Below are 18478 nucleotides of genomic sequence, written 5' to 3'. Positions count from 1 at the left end.
GAAAGCAAAATTGGGGAATTGAAGTGAGAAAACAGGATATAGGAATAAATGGAGCTTGCGTTCCAGGGGCTTGTAGGATGTCCTTGTGTGTGTGTGTGTGTGTGTGTGTGTGTGTGTGTGTGTGTGTGTGTGTGTGTGTGTGTGTGTGTGTGTGTGTGTGTGTGTGTGTGCACATGCTGGAGATGAATGTGGTTTCCGGACTTTCCTGGCCAAGGTAAACAACCCTAAAGCAAACTAATCGGAGTGAGGGAGATGGGGAGCAAAACCTTTTGTATGCAGAGCGTAGTTTGATGAGTATAAGTGGTGTATAATTTGAAAATGAAATATACATAGATGTTTGCAGCAGCACGGGTTGATTAATGACTCGGAAGGGGTTTTTTCGTGTGTTTTATATTTGCACAATCGTTTGGATTAAAGTTTAATTATTATATGCTGAAGCTGAACCGGGATACGTGCTTTCTTACTTTGTATATTTTTTCGGAGCTGGCTTCTAATGCAAAGAGACGGAGATTTATCATCTCAAAATTACAAAAAAAATGATTTCCTTATGAAAACCTCATAAAAACAACATAGAAAAGATGGTTCTGACAAGTTCTGACCTTGGTTTCTTGCTAAGCAGGCAGCTGACACAAAAGGCAAAATTGAACAAATGTAAAAAAGATCTATCGGGCTTGGTAAGGCATAAGCGAAAGGTCTTAGAGGACTTCTTCAAGGTCCAAAACAAAGCAGAGAACATGCAAAGTATTCTACAATCCCCCACAAAAAAAGAACACGCTCTAAGAACGGACGGGATATAATGTCCAGTGATAGAGACTCTGAAACACGATGCAGTCCCTCACTACAATCAGGACTACGAATTAGAATCACGGAGCTACAATCAACGGATCGTCTGAGCTTATTTAGGATAAGGCAACCTGGTACAATGCTTTTATTTACAAAAAAGATTGCATGAATTATGATTTCCCTTCTACATCTGTCAAATGCAACATACAGCATTACTGCTACCAGTGTCATCCGCTGTAAAACATCCAACGCTAACACTCTCTCGCAACAGCTTGTTCAATGTGCATCCCTATGCGCTATTCATTACATTTGAGGTGAAATTTTAAACAATCAGCCGGATTTTATTTCCTTTTCCCGTAACAATCTGCAAACTGTCAAACTACCAGCCATCCCCGTTCCAGCTTAAAATAGACAAACGAACGAACGAACAAACGAACGCAACCCCGTTCCACGGTAGTCGCCGTCGTCGTGGTAAAGCGTGATAAAATCCGCTTACAGACAGCATCACAACCGCACCGAACCGCAAGACCACGGTTTCTAATTTCACTCAATTGTCACATTCAAAAACGCCGACTAACCGAAGGAAAGAATAAAATCACACACACCAGCGGGACATACCCTTCTCATGCGTCTGAATTTTGCACCAGAAGCACACGGCTTTCGGAAACCTTTCTGGAAAAGGGGGGAAGAGAGGCTTCACACGAGCGGGAGACTGCGAAACAGGAGCTTCAAACCCACATACCGTCCGCTGATGGACCCGCTGGAGTGGGACTTCAACTGCACTGCACCATGACTGTGTGTACCCGTTAAACCTTCGTTACGCTTCGTGACAAAATGCCGGATATTAAAGACTTTTACTCGGCCGTGGGACGGGCTGGATAAAGGAAAAGTCAAACGCCATTCCGCCAATACGACAGACACGTTCGTCGATGACGCAGCCTGGCGTTGGGGTACCCTCGTGCTTTGCTTTTTTTTTTCGACGAGCAATTCGTTTCGCAACAAACCGGTAACACTCCCGGTGGGAGTGTCGATGGGTTTTTGTGCGCAAAGGTCTCCAAAGAATATGACCCACCCAAATCCCCAACAGTGCGTGCGTGTGTGTGTGAGGTGGAAAAAGCTCACACACTTACGTCAAGATATTCGCGTCATCCATCCCGAGCTAGATACCGGGTGCGAGCTTGAGAGGATACCGGGTGCTCTTACGATGCGGTGGCCTTGGGTTGATTGCCACCACCACCACCACCAGCATCACCAAAGACACAAAACAAACGTCTCACACTCGAGTGAGCTTTCCTGCCCACCTTCACCGCCCCATTTACCCCCCTCTTGGCGGGTGTATGCGAGTGAAGAAAAACCGGAAGAAGGATTCTCTTCGCCCGGTACGGATTCCGAGAAAGGTTAGGATGTGCCTGGTAGAAATGTGATCCGTATCCGGGCTGTATCCATTTCAAGCGCCATGTCATTGCTAGTGGCTCCGGGGTGTTTTTCCCTCCCAGCACACACGCACACACATACCAGTGCTAGGAAGGATACTAGTGACATACTATCCGCAAGTGTGAGCCAATCTGGAGAGATTTCTTTACCATCGCGCACTGTGTCGCTAGCGAGTGCGAAATTAAATACGAATAAGCCGTCGTTTTGGGATGGAAAAAAGCAAAGCAAACAAAAAAAAAAACACTGACGAATGCTTTTCCCCGCTCAACACATAAACACAGGTAACAGTTTCCCAGTGATCGAGTTAAACCTCTTCAAAGCACGTTACCAGCACCAGCAGCAGCAGAGTATTGCATTTGTTTGCAGTTCGGTGTTTCATTTCCACACCTTTCGAGATGCACTTTGCTAAATCGGGATCGGGAAAATGCAACGAGCTCCGTGTGCATTCTAAAACTCATCATCTCCGTAGAGAATCATTCGCTGGGGGGGTAGGCCAGCAAAAAACGGTTTGGCTTGAATAACTACCTCGAGTGAGCTTTGAGCCCAGCAGCGCAAGCATGATTTTTAGCTCCAACGCTTTGTTTGCTCACTGAGTCAGATTCGTCCGTAAGCGTGAAGCCAACTGTATCGTTTTTCCATGTTCTTTTATCGCTTTTGGTTTGCCGTACTCTCTTTCCATGCTGATCGAGAAAAAAGAATACACAAGCAAAAAATCTGCAGATTCGCACACGCCGACGGATCAAACTTTATTCTTTATTGGTGCGAAAATTTCAGCAAACGCAGCATTTTCCCCACACACATTTTCTTTTTCGATGGGAGATTTTTGTTTTGTGTTTGCTAGAAGTGTGTATTTTTTTTTTCTCGCTCGTCGTTTAAAAAGTCCTCCTTGTCCCAATTGGGACCACCCAGCCAGGCAGCCACAACCGCCAAAACAAATGGAATGCAAATAAAGTTTGAATTGGTGAGTAACGGACCAACAGTGGGTGTGGTGTGTGTGTGTACAGGGAAAAACAAAAACAAACCAGTACAGTACTATGGCCGTTCGTGGGCATGTGAAGCTGTTATTTCGCCACACTTTGAAAATACTTGGCCATGAAGCCATGGTGCGGCGTAGCCGTGCTGTTCGTTTCGTTTTGGTGTTTGAATTTTCATTTCCATGCTGTAGAACGGCATTTTCAGCATAACTCTGCCCGGTGGATGTAGCGATGGAATGTGTGTGTGTGTGTGAGTGTTGTTTGGTCAGTTGCTGTCGGCGAGCGTTGGCTTTTGTGTGTTTCTGCAGGCACTCGGAAAACTTGAGCAAGGGATCAATTGAGAGTGGTGTTTTGTCCAGCTGTTTGTTTGAAGAGTTGTATCATGAATTTTGTGGAAAAATTCAATCCGTAAGAGTTTATTGTGTGGTAGCTTCGTGTTTGTATGGCATTGCTGTAAATTTGGTTCAATGTTTCGAATTAAGCATTCGTCCCTTCGCTTTAATATTTATATGGTTTAAAGCCTTTTTTTCGTTTCTGTTAAGCTTCCTCATGTATTAATAGTGTCAATTTTTTTATTATTATTTATTTTTATAATAACTCATTTAATGTTTCTTTTGTTTCGTTCTTAAATTCCCCAACGATTCTCATTTCTGACTTCAAAGTTTCTTTATTTTTTTTTTTTATGCAGAATGTTTGATGCTTTTCAGTGTAAGTTTTATGTTTGTTATCAGAAACCAGCCTGATACTTTTTTTTCCTTTGCCTTCTTCAAGCTGTAATACTCAAAATATAAATAAATAAAAATGTGGCTTCTACCATATATTCATAATTACTCACAGCAATTAAGCCTAGCTATAACTTCTCTGTGTATTTTTCCACCAAACCGCCTCAAACTAACTTATCAACTGTCCTTAATGCAGATTACTTCAAACATGTTTTGACTGGGAATTGAAAATTTTCTCAACATCGTAGAAAAAACCTCCATTTTCAAGGATAACTGTTGAATAATTTAGTTTGATCTAAACCTACAAAATGCTCTAACTGACAAGCAAATCATTTCAAATAGTCAATTAAAATTATTAAGCGAATATTTTACATATTTTAACCAAGCATGCCTGGGATATTTCAAACAACAGGGAAGAATTGAATAAATTTTGGCCCTTTATAGAATTGAGTTTGAGCGTTTACAGAATATATGTGCTCTTGCAAAAGGAGAAAACAGTTCCGAAACTACTTATCCAACAGCCAACTTCATCCATCATACGTGCCAACCACACAACGTGGAAATTGGTGCTCATCGCTTGAAAGGCACTATCAAAAGAAATGTCTTCAATATGTAGTTCCCATCTGGCTTCGAACGCCCTGGCACACCGACCGAATCAATTGCATTCTTCCCGAAAGATGAATATGTAGCTGCAGTTGCAAACACCCCTCAAAAAATGAAAAAAATACAAAAACCATCATCAACCTTCTGATTTGCTGCATTGGCACCATGTGCACCGTATGTGCATGTCGTGCTGTCGATTTTTTGGCAGTGTGGCTATCGTACCACGCGTACCAGCGCACCTGCCATTTGACTCGTTTGCATCGTGCTGAAATTGCATCCTGTCAACTTGGCATCCCCCGGGATGAGAGATGAAGAGGAAAAAAACATACTGCGACCATCAGTAATAAACTTCAGTGATTTTCGATGTGCAAAATATGATTGCTTGAAGCGTACTTGCCGTGCCATCTTCTTTTCTTGCAAATGCAGAGTGAGCATTTTTGCGAGCCTGGGAATGGGCGAGCGCGCGCTCGCGACACACGTTGACAACTGCTGACAGCAAACGTCAGCCGGGGCAGGAAATGCTGAGATTCAACCGTGGGGTGCGCCATACACACACAAACACACACACACGCACAGGTAGGAGTGGGGATCGAATTTTCCGACCAGTTCATCCGCATCCACAATTTTATTTTTATGTTTGAGCGATAGGTGCAAATGAAGTTCGTCGTGATGAGGTTTTTTTTCTGAGAGTGGAAAAGGGTTTACCAACGGGAAATGATCGCCTGAAGGGGGATGAACCTGGAATTGTTTGTAGTTTGATGAATTTTCCTCACAAATTGATTCGCTCGAGAACAAAAACTCGCTCGACGAACCACTGTTTTTTTTTTCCTTTGTAGTTTCCAATAAGCAAGCATAATTTTTCCATTATCATTACTGGAAAATTTAATTTTCTCGCCCGTGGCAGAAAAAAGCCGAGTTTTATTGTTGGGATGGAATGTGCGGTGATCGAATTGCAAACATGTGGTCCCACGTGGGAAGAATATCCTCCCTTACTCGTGATCCGATGATGCTGATGGGGGAAATTTTAGTGACGAATTTTTCAGTTTTTGTCCCCCCCCCCCCCATGAAATAAGGTCACTTTATTTGTATTGAACGTGTGCCAGAGGTTGAGGAAAAGCAGAGGATTGGTTTGCACACATTTTTCCCTGTTCGTTTTCCACAGCTTTTTTTTACGAAACTAACGAATGAAATGTAGTGTTGGTCTCTCAATTTGTACTAATTGCTTTTCAGAGCTAGAAATGTGTATCGTTTTTTCCGAACTGCGCACTCGCTCTCTGTCCAACACCTGCACAAAACTAGAAAATATTGTCATGCAAGCGACACGTACGTGCCGACGCAATGATTTTGACTATTTCGACAACCCCAAAATGTGTGTCACTGTCGGTGTGCGCGGTGATGTGAGCAAATTAAGATTCAACCCGCGCGTTACGGGTCGAGAACGACCCACGACACGGGCACGGTACGGAAGGGGGGAAATTATAACTTATGGCCGATGATTTATTGCTGCAGTTTGCAATTGGCTACAGCTCGGGGACTGCAGCAGCAACTGCACCAGCTGCAGTTTTGCAGCAGGCCCAACTCTTTTGGGCCATCGAAATGAAGCGTGTAGAAGCGGGGCCGAAAAAAGCTCCCACGAGACGGGAGATACAAAGATGAACGATTGTGAAAAAGGAGCAAAAGAAAAAAAATGGTGAAGGAAAAATAGAACACGAGCGAAAGAATGGAATTAGATCACGTCCGAACGCCGTATCCGAGTGTCAGATGGTGCATTTATAATATTATTGCGCTTGAATGATTTGCTATGGCTCGGCAGGATTGAGGACCGAGACCAGCACGATCCACGGGATGCTGTCATGGGATTGGAGACGCAAATTAAAAATAGCATGCAGATAAAGGGCGGAGGAACACACACGCAAAGTGAAGTCGGAATCGCAAATAAAGAATATTGTGTGCAAAGTTGCATTTCATGGATGAACAGACAGAATAGAGTTAGAGCTAGACGATTCATCCATTTATGTCGGTGTATCTCACAGTTTTATGCTTTGCTTCTGCAATTTTCAGGGGAAATAAAAGATGAATTCTTTAGCTTTCCAAACAGATGCTAAATGTATCTCTCCTTCTCAAACATAAAACCCTCATCCATGCCACAAAAACTGCGTACTTTTGCTGGGTAATTGTTCCAAATTTACTCCACACACTACGCACAATATGCTTCCAGAACACACACACAGACACAAAACCACGGCTGCAGCATCCATTTCCACACTTGACTGGCTTAATTTAATTAAACTCATAAAAGCACACCATTTGGCAAGCGTGTTTCCTTCATGGTGCAGTGCCCGTTTTACCCGTTTGCTGCCACCAATCGGTCACTACGGGTATGCGTCAGATCGGGGCAAGCTGTAGGAGATTTCCCACCGTAAGCCTAGTCACAATCCATCATCGTTTGTCTCACAGCCAGATAGACCTAAGAGTGTGTGTGTGCGTTTGATGAGTTTTCTACGAACGACACGTGTGCAGTGGTGCGTGAAAAGAATAATCGTTACGTGAAGGATTTGTGAGACGACAAGGAAGCATCGTGGACTGTGTGCTGTTTGCGCCTACGTGAAGCTTGAGCTTTTGCTATGCTTTTGTAGCGTGGATACCATTGTTAGTGGTTTTTGGAGAGAGAGAGAGAGAGAGAGAGAGAGAAATGGTAGCTTCTGCATCATTTATAGGTGGAAAAATGGGATGTTTTCCTTAACCAGCGCCTATTGGTATTCGACATGCTATCATAGGCAATGGGGCTATGACATGAAAATAAAAAAAAATCAGTCAAAATTATGTGCTCAAGACTAATAATCCTCATTGCATGTATAATTTGAGTTTTATTTTCTACACATTTGAGACAGTTGGGATTTTTAACGGGTAGATGCGACAGCTGCGCCGGTCCTCACATGGCAGGACCGGGTTCGAATTCCATTTGGGTCGTTCCCCCATAGTCAGGACTGATAATTCATCTATGCGGAACAATAATTCTTATAAGCCAGTAATGGCAAGCATGACTTAACTAAGAGCTCGTTTAGCCACAAAAGAAGAAGAATGTTTCTGATTCGTCAGACAATTCCAGTGTGTTAAACTTAACAATTGATTGTCAATTAAAGAAAACTGCCGAGGGTCATTATTCCTTTCTTTTTGGACTAAATGCCCAAAGCAATAAAAAACGGAATTGTGATATCTTAAAACTGATCTGAAAGTAAATTAAATAAAACATGGATTCTTTAAAAAAAATCCCCCTTAAACTGCTAATGCTTCAATTCGTATTCGAAACTGTTTTCCCTAATTATTCCTTTCGGTCCCCTCCACTCGGGTTTTCCAGGACCAGTCCCGAACCAGTCGTAACTTCAAGTCGATTAATTAGACATTGGGTCAGCTCGGAAAAATAATACATTCATTGCCCTGCCGGAGTCACACGGGAAGGGCACGGAACGGCGAAAACGAACGGCACAATTAGCCATTGTTTAATAGCGCCGGAATGAAATTCGTTTGATCCGAATCAGACTGGTCCAGAGAAAGTGAGAGAAAGGAAGACGGGGAAGAAAATTCATTTGCCTGAAAAACCGACGGGTAATAAAAACTCGACCGCTTTGATACACCGATACACCGGTTTCCATTGCTCAAAAGCATCCCGACCAGTGCCCGCTGCCTGGGTGTTGTTTTACAACGGTATAAATCATCGGAAACCATTTATCAGTGCTGGAAGTGGAGATGGGAAAGCGTGTTGGAGGGAAGGGGCACGGTGTTCCAGCGCGAGCACAGAAGATAACATTTAATTAGATCAATATTTTCCCACAGGATCTCATTAAATTTTCAATTCACTCTCGTCTTGTTCTTGAGCATTGTGTGGCAGGGCAGAGGGGAAAAACAGCGGACGGCGATGGTTGTTGTTGTTGTTGTGGGGGTAAGGCTGAGGCTGAGGACATTAAATGAGTTTTCGTAGAATTTTCACATCGAGACCCCGTCGGGGTCTACATCGGGTGTACCGAACATGCAGCCGTTTGAGGCGTTCGAGGTGATCAAAGCGCTCGACTAATGAATCATTAATTGATTGGCTTGGACAAAGTCGATCAAGGGACTGTGTGTGTGTGTTTGTATGCAATCATCCAATCAAATAAATGGTTGAAATGAGGATGAAAGGTTAATGGATTGTGTATGCGTGGTGTCCCTGTGTGTGTTTGAATCCTTGTTTATTTTGGGAACTATTTCAGCTTCAGCAAGCTTTTCCCACACGGATTCCCCACATTATGAACGAGAGAAGCATTGTTCTTTGTCTTCGGATGCTGCTTTCAACGATGATCGTCCCTGCTAGACGGGGGACGTCCTTTATCACGAATCAATGGCTGGCAGAAGGCACTCTGGGATCTTCAAATCTCCCCTGAGATGCGTTATCTACATAAACCAAATAACCATTGTTTGTTCGATGAGAAACGAATCCCCTTGCTGCTGACGGTATCTATCTATTCATCCCTGTCAAAATTCTCACCCCAAATGTGTGCCTGCCAGGTCTCGGTGGGGCTGCTCGTGTCAAACAGCACAGCTAGCGAGTGGAAAAATACCATTTCTTATGCGTCACCTCGCTCGAGTGAATAATGATTTGAAATTTTCGGGGGACTTTGTCCTAGAAAAGCCTGATGTCAAGATAGTAGGAAAATAATAGGAAGAAAAGGCGTTCCCAAACACACAAACATGCTCAGTAAGCTGGTATTGTTTCCTGCCGTAGCCGTCAACTAACGAACGTAATCCACACACACACAAGCACAAGCACGCAATCAGTGTGTTCAATAATCCATATTATTAAAATTCAAAGCTAGCTCCCTCGTTGCTTTGCCGGGCCACTATTGACTGCCGTGCTTTCAAGTCTTGAAGAAATGATTGAATCCTGCTAGAGGAAAGCTGACACTTCAGAGGTGATGGGTTTCATTTAGATCTCTCACATCAAGAGATCCCTCGCAGCCCTTTTGTTCCTGGCCCAAACATTGAAAAGGGCAAAACAAAACATCTCACCTCGCCGGCTCTAGCGTTTCTTTGTATGCGATTTAATTTAAAGTCGCATAGGAAAGAAACTTTACTCTGCTGAATCCGCTTAATTCCGTGTTTTGATTTTGATGTAATCCTATTTAACAAACGTGCAAACTCTTCTCGGCGTGGGCGCACGGTTCTTCGTTAGTCATTCAGGGCCAATCGTTTGTTCGGCGGGGTTGTTTTTTGTTGTTGTTGCTGGCTTTGTTTGGTGCAAATAGCAGCTTTTCATCATCGTGTAGAGAAGAAGGAGCCTACTACAGATCAAGGCACATCCTCCACGGATCTAAAGCACAAGTGGTGATGGAATTTGAATTTCGAAGCTCGCAGTGGTTCCAGTGCAACATCAGCGTCCCGTGCGAGAATGGTTGGAATTCATTGCCACCCTTCAGTTAAAAATTCCATTTTGCGCCAATTCGACAGACTCATAAACACACGCACCCGTGCAAAGGCACACTTGTCTTCGGTGTGCCATTTCGGTCGAGTGATGGAAAGAATTTTAATAGGGAAATATTTGTTATTCAACAAAGCCAGTTAAGCTACCACCGTCGTCGTCGGCACAGTGGTGTACAGTGTGGCTGTTCCCCATCCGGTTCCGGGGATGTATTGCGTGAAAGCCTGTGAGAGTTTTTTTTCCTTTCTTCTTCCTCTACTCGCTTCTCATCCAACCAGAGTGGAAGCGTCTATTGAGGTGCCGTGAAGAATTCGTTAAAATTTATTAAATTATTATGCTTTACACAGTACGGAGTGGGAGCATCATTACCGGTCACCGGTACTGTCGGGTGGGTCGTTCTTACGGCTATGGCCATACAGTCAGTCAGTTGCCAGAGCGATAAATCTGATTAAATTTGTACATTTGTGGTGAGTTTCTGTGTGGTTGCGTGTGTATGTGTGTGCGAGCGGGCAATTGAATTATGGTTTAGGTTACGCAATAAAAGACGGACGACATGTTTTTCGTGACGCTGTTGACGTGTCACGGCAGAAGCGTAAGGGGGTTTTGTTTGAGACCGCTGGCAAATCAAATGCAATTATGCAGAGGAGCTTTTGTGAAGCAGTTAGGTTGGCTTTGTTGGGCTTTTCTTCAAACTAACGCAAAAGGTATGTTCTATTGACAAATTGTACCGAGACAACGAGCCGTCCTTAACAAGCACCAGGAAGGGCAGTGAAAGGCTCCCAAAGTTATGGATTTATCATGCTTGATATGGGCAGAAAGAATTTGACTATACACACAATGGAGAAAAGTAGCACTATAACGCTTTTTTTAAGAAATATTCGGCCAATTTAAATTTGCTTGGTAGGATCGGGATTCAAATCCCACCCTGGCCGCCTCCGGATACGAAGGACTTGATTATCTATCAAAGGAGCAAATCCAATCACCGTAAACCAAAAATGGCTGACCTCTTGAAGGTGTTGTAGAGCAACATAAGAAAAATTAGAATATATTTTATTAAAATAAAGTTTATATGAGATTCTATAATGTTGGAGTCATCAAAAAATCTTGTCAAACTTAAACAATCAATCTGTGCCTTAGAATAATTTACTAATCTAGTAAATGGACTGGAATTCAAAATGGTCCTTTATCGCTAAGTTTATACATGTATCTTTAAGATTTCCTGCGCTTGAAACGCATCAGTCAAAGATGTATTAAATATAGTTCACAAAAATAAAAAGAAAAACATACCAAACCTTTTTTTAATTTCCATCCGAGTAATTGAAACGTCTTCCTCTAAACCACCAACCAGCAGGGATCGCCTGGATCGGTACACCTCACAAAACCATCCAGCCCTGTTTTGATGCCTTTGTTGTAAATTATAAAACGAATTTCCCGACTTTTACCGCACCACAGGTAGCTTTTGCCTACACACACACACACACACACACACCACGATAAGAACATCCACTGCTCGACGGTTTCGCCAAACCGAGCACCATCCTAAAAACCGTGTATAATTACGTGCCAACGTGTAATCAATCAAACTTGGCGCACGGTTGTGCGCTGAATGCTGCCGGTTAAAATCCATTGTAATCCGACCTTAGCAGCATTCCGCCGAGCGCATCTCTACTTCACGCGATTATTATGCACACGGCAAGCAGTACACGGACTCAGGAGGGAAAGGAAACGATAGATCACAGACTATCTGGCCGAGTTTGAATGATGAGTGGTTTTTCGTTGAATGTGCAGAGTTAGAAAGGAAATTCAACACAGCCCTCCTTCCCCGTCGGGTGGCGCCCGTTTCACATCAAAGCGAACCGGGTGTGCAGCCTCTTGAATAGAAGTACATCCTGTGTGCAAGTGTTTCGAGAGTGTGTGAGAGAGAGAAGGACATATATGGTGCAAAAAAAAGAAGCGAAGGGAAACTTAACATTTAACACCCAACCCAGGAGATGACTCCCACGCAGGGTATAAAGTACTCCGGAACAAACCAACGAACTCGATCCCGGCTGTCCCGCACGTTACTTTTACACTTTTCGGGTTTCACTTTGTTGTGGCGTTGTGTTACGCTTTGCGCTTTGATAAATGGGCCTTTGAGAAAGTATTTAGTAACTTCAGGCATCATCATCGTACCCATCCGATCCGGCTGTTTGGTACTGTTTAGAATGTACCCCAAATTTAAAAAAGCTCAACCCTCGTTCTGGAGTGGTTAAGGAACAAAAAAGAAAAGGTGAAATCATCACAAGAAAAGCTATCGTTTGCGATATAGGTTAACAACCTAAATTCTTTCTTTTCTGTTCCTTTTCTTGCTGATAACAAGTAGAGCCAAAACAGTCCATTGCCAGCACACACACACAAAAAAGGAAACCCCCTTATTTTCCAAAGCCAGAGTCTATTTGAATGAGCGCACCGAATTTGAATGCACACGCTTTCCCGGGGTCGAGGGATGCGAATTCTTTTGTCAGATCTGCTGAAAACTTGCCGGACGGTGTGAAAGCCGAACGAAGATAAATGGTTCCCTAGCGGGTGCTGACCGTGCTGCTTTCATGCCAAGCGAGATGGTTGCCGAATGGTGTTTGTATGGTTTGGTTTTTCTGCTTTAATCTGCCTTTCACTGGACCAAAAGATAATTAATTTTATCTCTCGAGCCGTGCATTAAACAGTTGAGAATTCCGACGAGAAAGGCGTGGTGGATCACCCAATTCCAATGAATCACATCATCCTATCAGTTGTGGTGCGGAATGGTTTCTAGCTTCAGCAGGGGTAGGGTTGAGCCAACCTTACTTTTATCTTACTTCAAGCGAAGATTACAGGCAAAGCGTAAAAGAACTTTTGGCTGCATTTTGCTGCTTCTAATGAAATTTGTTTATCTTGAAACACGGTTGCTGGTGGTGGTGGTGGTGATGGTGGTGATGGTTGAATGCCCTCTACGATAACTTATTCGCCCACCAGGAGGAAAGATCGAATCAAAAACACACGCACAAACCGAAAAGATAAACTTACTCAAGACACTGTTTGATTTTTTACATCGCACAACGGGAATTGGTTGAATATTATTCGAGAAAAAAAACTGTTATAATGGCTCAAAACCAGGTTTTGATAATGAAATGTGTCAAGTACTTGTTTTTGAGACATTGACTTAATTTTAAAATATTCTCAACTTATTATGCCTTTGAAGTCATTCTTCCCGGGCTACTGGATAACCAATGACCAGGCGCCTCCATCGTCATCATGTTTTATTTTTTATAATGTCATAGTGGCAGATGTATTTTTTAAATCCTTTTTTGATGCCAGGAAAAATGTGAAAAAATAAAACAAAATCGTGAATACTGTAAATTATTTAAAAAATACTAGAAAAATCTGCATAGCATATGTTATTGGTCAACATTTTTAATACACCTTTCCCCACTGTGCGTACAGATTATTTTCACTTCATTTTTCTATTTCTTTTACTTACTCCTTCACTTCCTAAAAAACAAAACCCACCCAACGTTCCAACACTATCGGACAACGAGCACAACTAGAAGCCGTTCGGAGAAGCCGGTGTAGGATTATTTCGTAAAGTCTAATTTATTTTAATTTCGCTATTTTTAACGAACACCTTTGCTGTGGTGGTTGTTGCGGTTTTTACCGAGGCGCTGGTTGCAAAGTGAAATATCCATTTTTTGTGTTACCAATCCAGTCAGCAGTACAAACAAACGCTGCCTGGCGTATGGCTGGATAGCGCTTTACTCTCCCATTCTGTTTGGCCGTAACAAATTTATGACCCTACCCCGGGATTGGTCAGTAAAACATGCGGGCGTTAAAGTGAACCTGCACTACCTGCAGTAGCAGCAGCAGCAGCAGCTGTTGGTTTTATCGTTCATTTTGCATAAACAATTCACACACCGGGTTTGATCCGAACCAGAGATCGGTACCATTTGGTAGCATCGGGCAAAGGGCATAGATGGATAACGATTCTCATTCCTCTTGTGTGAGTGTGTGTGTGTGAGTGCTGGTGATGTTCTTCTTACTTTTTTTTTCGTTGGCTTAAAACAACCTGTCTGGTTTGGACTTATCTATGCGGTTGGGGTGTTTTTCTTAGAAAATTCACCCTTCACACCACACATCGGTACCGGGTGAATGCGAAGCTCCATAAATCAATTGCACGGTGTAGTATTTGTTTGTCAGCAGTAACACCTCTACAGAGTACAGAACACCTCCCATTCGTTGTTTCGCAAAGATACGGTGCTGCTATATTCCCCAAATATTTCTGGAGCTAAAGCTCGTCCCATGGAAGCGGTCGCTTGTTTCGTCCCCGAACAATACACCGTGTATGGGTAGGTTGCACGAAGAGAGAACTTCAAAGCTCGCTTTGAAGACCAAAATTGCAGTACCGTGTGAATGTGATTGTGTGTGTGAGTGTGTTCCAGGAGAAAGGGATTACTACTCAATTAGACGCAGGACTAGACTTTATGTGGACGGCATAAATAAGCCACTCCACTCTGTGCCCGTAGCTCCGATAGCCTCCCGTATGGGTGAAGACCGAAGCTAATGGATTCCAGCCCGCTTTTTGCTTGGATGTGTGGTACAAGAGATGATGATGATGGGCGCGAATCGCGTTCCTATCTCACGAGGGGATTATTATTTAATTTCGTTTGCCGAAGCGACCAGAGCAAACATTGGTGCCGTCGGGTTGCGTACAGCAGCACCGATGGGTGGGTCACCCCACCCCAGTAAAGCACCATCGCTTTGAACGTTTAAGTAGCTTGGGAAAATATTTCATCGGCTTACCCACGTAAGTGCTGGTTCGCTGTTATTTCACTTTTTAAAATTATAAGCAGTGAAGGGAGAAGCATAAGTGACATAGCAATGGTGTTCTATATTTTGTTTGCGTTGATGAACATTCCCTTGTGTTTGAACATCAACAAAATAAGTTTGCACGTTAGTTTAATTTTATTTTTTTCATTACACAAACATCCTTTCATACAATGTAAAAGGTTTTAACTATATCAGATGACAATTATATTTACTCACACCTTTTCACTTATAAAATCCTCCTAAAATCGTAGTCTTTTAGAACAATTTAAGCCTTGTTCATTGATTTTAAACCCTCGCTACGTCAGTCAACAGCTGCTCCTATCAATTGCTGTATTAATTTAATAAATTACCAATTTTGCAAAGTTCAAATAATCATTATTGAAAGCTGATTTAATCGTCATGGAGGTTTTTTTTTCTTCCACGCTTCCACTCAAACGTAAAAAAACACTCAAATTTCCCTTCCACCGTAACGGCCGGAACTTCGTCTCGGATGACTGACAAATTGGTTCCTGTCACTAAATATTCCACCCAATCTATCCTTTCCGGGACAAAAGCTTGACCAAAAAAAAAAAAAAAAAAAAAAACACCCGGTAGCATGAAAAAAACAAATCCCTCCTTTTGCATCCAGCTCCGAAGCCTTTTTCATACGATCGTACTACTTAACTCGCTCCTGATGCGTAAGGTGATCCCTGGTCGCTCAGCTGGAAAACCAAAAGCCAAGCTGGGCTAAAAATTGAAAAATGAAAGCCACCGAGCTTTTTCCCCCTCGAGCTTAATTAGTTCGCCATGGCGACACGGTTCGGTGGAGAAATTATCTCATGGTTCTGGGGGAGGGTGGATTAAGCAGAGTGGCTTAAGGTAGGGACCGGAAATGAATCTAAAGGGAAAGGATTGGACGTTCTGTTTAATGTTTCTCAGTCTGGTCTGGGTTTTTTTGTACTTTGTTTTCATCGTGCTGTTGTCGTGCGTGAATGGAGAGTCTGAAATGTAAAGTCTCCCATATGGGCTTCCCCGAAATCGGACTCGAAGTAAACGAAGCGTGTAAAGTGGTGAAAATGGCCAGGGCTGTACAGTAATCGGAGTACACAGGAGCCGTGAGCTGGTTGTTTAGTACGGTGGATGGAAATACTCAACATCATCATCATCATCATCAACATCATACGTGTAGGTGCTGGGAGAAACGTCGAGCGAATAGGCCTGCAAATTGGAGTCTGGGAAATTGACTCCAACTCCAACCGACGCGCGACTCCGGGGCCGGGTTGGTATGGTTGGAAAATTGTATCCTAGCGCTTAATCCACACGTACTGCACGCAGTCTATTTAGAGAACCCGCTCACTCCCTCTGCAAGGCTCAAACTTCGGCCGGTTGAAGTGGAAAACTTAGCCCAGCGAAAAACCGGCCTCCCGACGACGCCATAAGCCATTGCCCAAACCGTTCCCAACGGTGACGTGAGACAATACAATTTTAATGAGCTTTCAGCCTTTCCGTCGTACCTCGGAGGCCCGTTTTTGAAATGATCTAAGTGAGAGAGGGAGAGAGAGAGTGTATTTTCTGGCCGCTCGAGCCTCACCACAGACCGAAACACTAAATACCCGAGCCCGAGCACAGCTTCGAGTTTTATTGCCAAGAAAGCGCTCGCTCGCCTAGCCATCACGATTTCAGCGACGGGTGGAATGGTCGAGAGCCCAACGGGTGGAACCGACCAGAAGCAAAATGTCGTTATGTCACTCTCGAGAGCATGTCATTTCAGCAGGGGCCACCAGTCGTCATTTCGTTCGAGCCGGCATACTTTTACGATGACGCCCGATGGAGACTTTTTGCTTCTTCTTGCAGTCCCAGCCGTTGAGGTCGTTTTCCGCGGCATATTTTTTTATTCACTGTCCACTTCAACTGTTTGTCTACTGTGGGTGGCCGACATCGCTCGGACGAGTTTTTCCAGCAGCCGTGATTTTCTAATTAGGATTATCCTCACTTTCATTAAAATTGTACGACGCTTACCGTACGGACTTGGGCCGGCACAACGTTTGAGTTGCTCTTAAGTTTATTGCATCGTCGCTCTGTAACGGCCGTCCTCACTTTCTGCCGACACGAGCCGGGAAAACTTTAACTCGAAACCTCCAAAAGCGGCCCGGAAAACATCGGGGGAAACTTTCGCACTCAAGGGAGAGTACGCTGGAAATTGTGACGAATGACGAATACGATCCACATGTCAGAAAGAATGGGCAAGCTGCATTAGTTTATTTCTCAAGTGCTTCCTTCCAGCGCACAGTGGGCATTTCGGAACGAAACGGTGGCGTAAAAACATGGTGAAATATCTTGATGAATTGTTTCTGCCATGTGGAATGAAGATGCAGTATGAAGAAGCATTAAAATAATTTCCTTGGATGATTCGCTTGCTAGTGTCAGGCCATAGAATGAACCAAATTCGATCTTATTTTGTAGTTACATTGTTAGTATTTTTGAGAACTAACAAAGCTTAAAAACAAGCGCTTAGAAAAATAATCCTAAACAATTAAAGTAGAACCAATTCTTAGGATATTCAATCTAAGTTTTTCGCTTTATTCTTGTGATAATAATAAAACATAACTAAGTTTTCATTTAATTTTGCATAAAAAACCTTTTGAAATACTCAATGTGCAGCTGGGGTTTTCTTTGATGCCCATGATGTCTCACCAGAGTTCCCACATAAAACCGTTCCTCGCCGTTTCTCTGGAGCACATCTCACTAAAGGTGAAGCTGGTTAGTGCCTCACGATGTTTCCCGGGCTAGGTTAAGAGCATCGGAGCGGCCTGAACAGTTCGTCGGGAACCACATGGGAATTTAAGGACAAGCGAGCAAGCGAACCACGACTCACCGTCTCCAACGCCGTCTTTAAGCCGTACAGCATGCATTGCTGATGCTGTTACTACTTTGCCCTTTATATCCACCAGAGTTCAGTGAATGGGGATCGTATCATAAATAAACTAGATAGAAACTTGTTCCATTCTTTGGCGTCAGCTTCCGGGATGGCACAACAGGAGAGTGTCGTTTCTATTTTTATGACTCCGCACAGTCCGCACCGTCCCGCAACCCAAAGGATCCGTTGCGAGTTCTTCCGAGCAATCCCTTCCAACAAGAGACACGAACAAGAATGCAGCAAAACTATTGCCTGTTTTCTTCTCCTCACACACACAAAAGCAGGACCAGGAACCAGGTTTTTGAATACAATTGTTGTCGTTCTTCGTCTATCGTCATCACCATCACCATCATCTTGCCGCTGGTGCGCCTGGTGTCCCTGGCTGACTTGCGTGTAGTGCAAAACATCGTCACCCAAAAACCGGGATAGCTGTCCCGCTGTGTGTGCGCTATCCTCATGCTAGCTTCACTCTTGAAAGGGTGCGATGGGACAGTGGAAGAGTCCCAGCCGGTTTTCTAGGGGACTGGCCATCGTGGGGTAAATGATTGTTATTATTATTTCAACACCTTTCGCAGGAATAATGACGTACTAAGGCGAGCCGAGCTGAGCTGAGCTGAGGCGTGGGGCTTTTATGCGATTTTCGGTGCGAAAAGACAGACACACACACAAAGGGAAGCTTCTGCTCGGGACAGTTATGAAGGCGCCCCTTATGAAGGCGTGCTGAAGCGCATTTGAATGGGTTTTTGGTTGGATTTTTGGAGTAGGACTCGGTGTC

At 43.6% G+C, this 18478-nt stretch overlaps 1 protein-coding gene across 11 annotated transcripts in view; it reads right to left on the bottom strand.

Annotated features, from left to right (window-relative positions):
* LOC118514181 (potassium voltage-gated channel protein Shal) overlaps positions 1-18478 on the bottom strand; it is a 97562-nt gene that overhangs the window by 54629 nt on the left and 24455 nt on the right. The window lies entirely within an intron of this gene.

Source organism: Anopheles stephensi, chromosome 3 (genome assembly GCF_013141755.1).
Source record: "Anopheles stephensi strain Indian chromosome 3, UCI_ANSTEP_V1.0, whole genome shotgun sequence".
In the NCBI taxonomy this organism is placed as follows: Eukaryota; Metazoa; Arthropoda; class Insecta; order Diptera; family Culicidae; genus Anopheles; species Anopheles stephensi.
The sequence above is the reverse complement of the archived record's forward strand: the minus strand, read 5'-3'. Positions and strand labels throughout refer to the sequence as shown.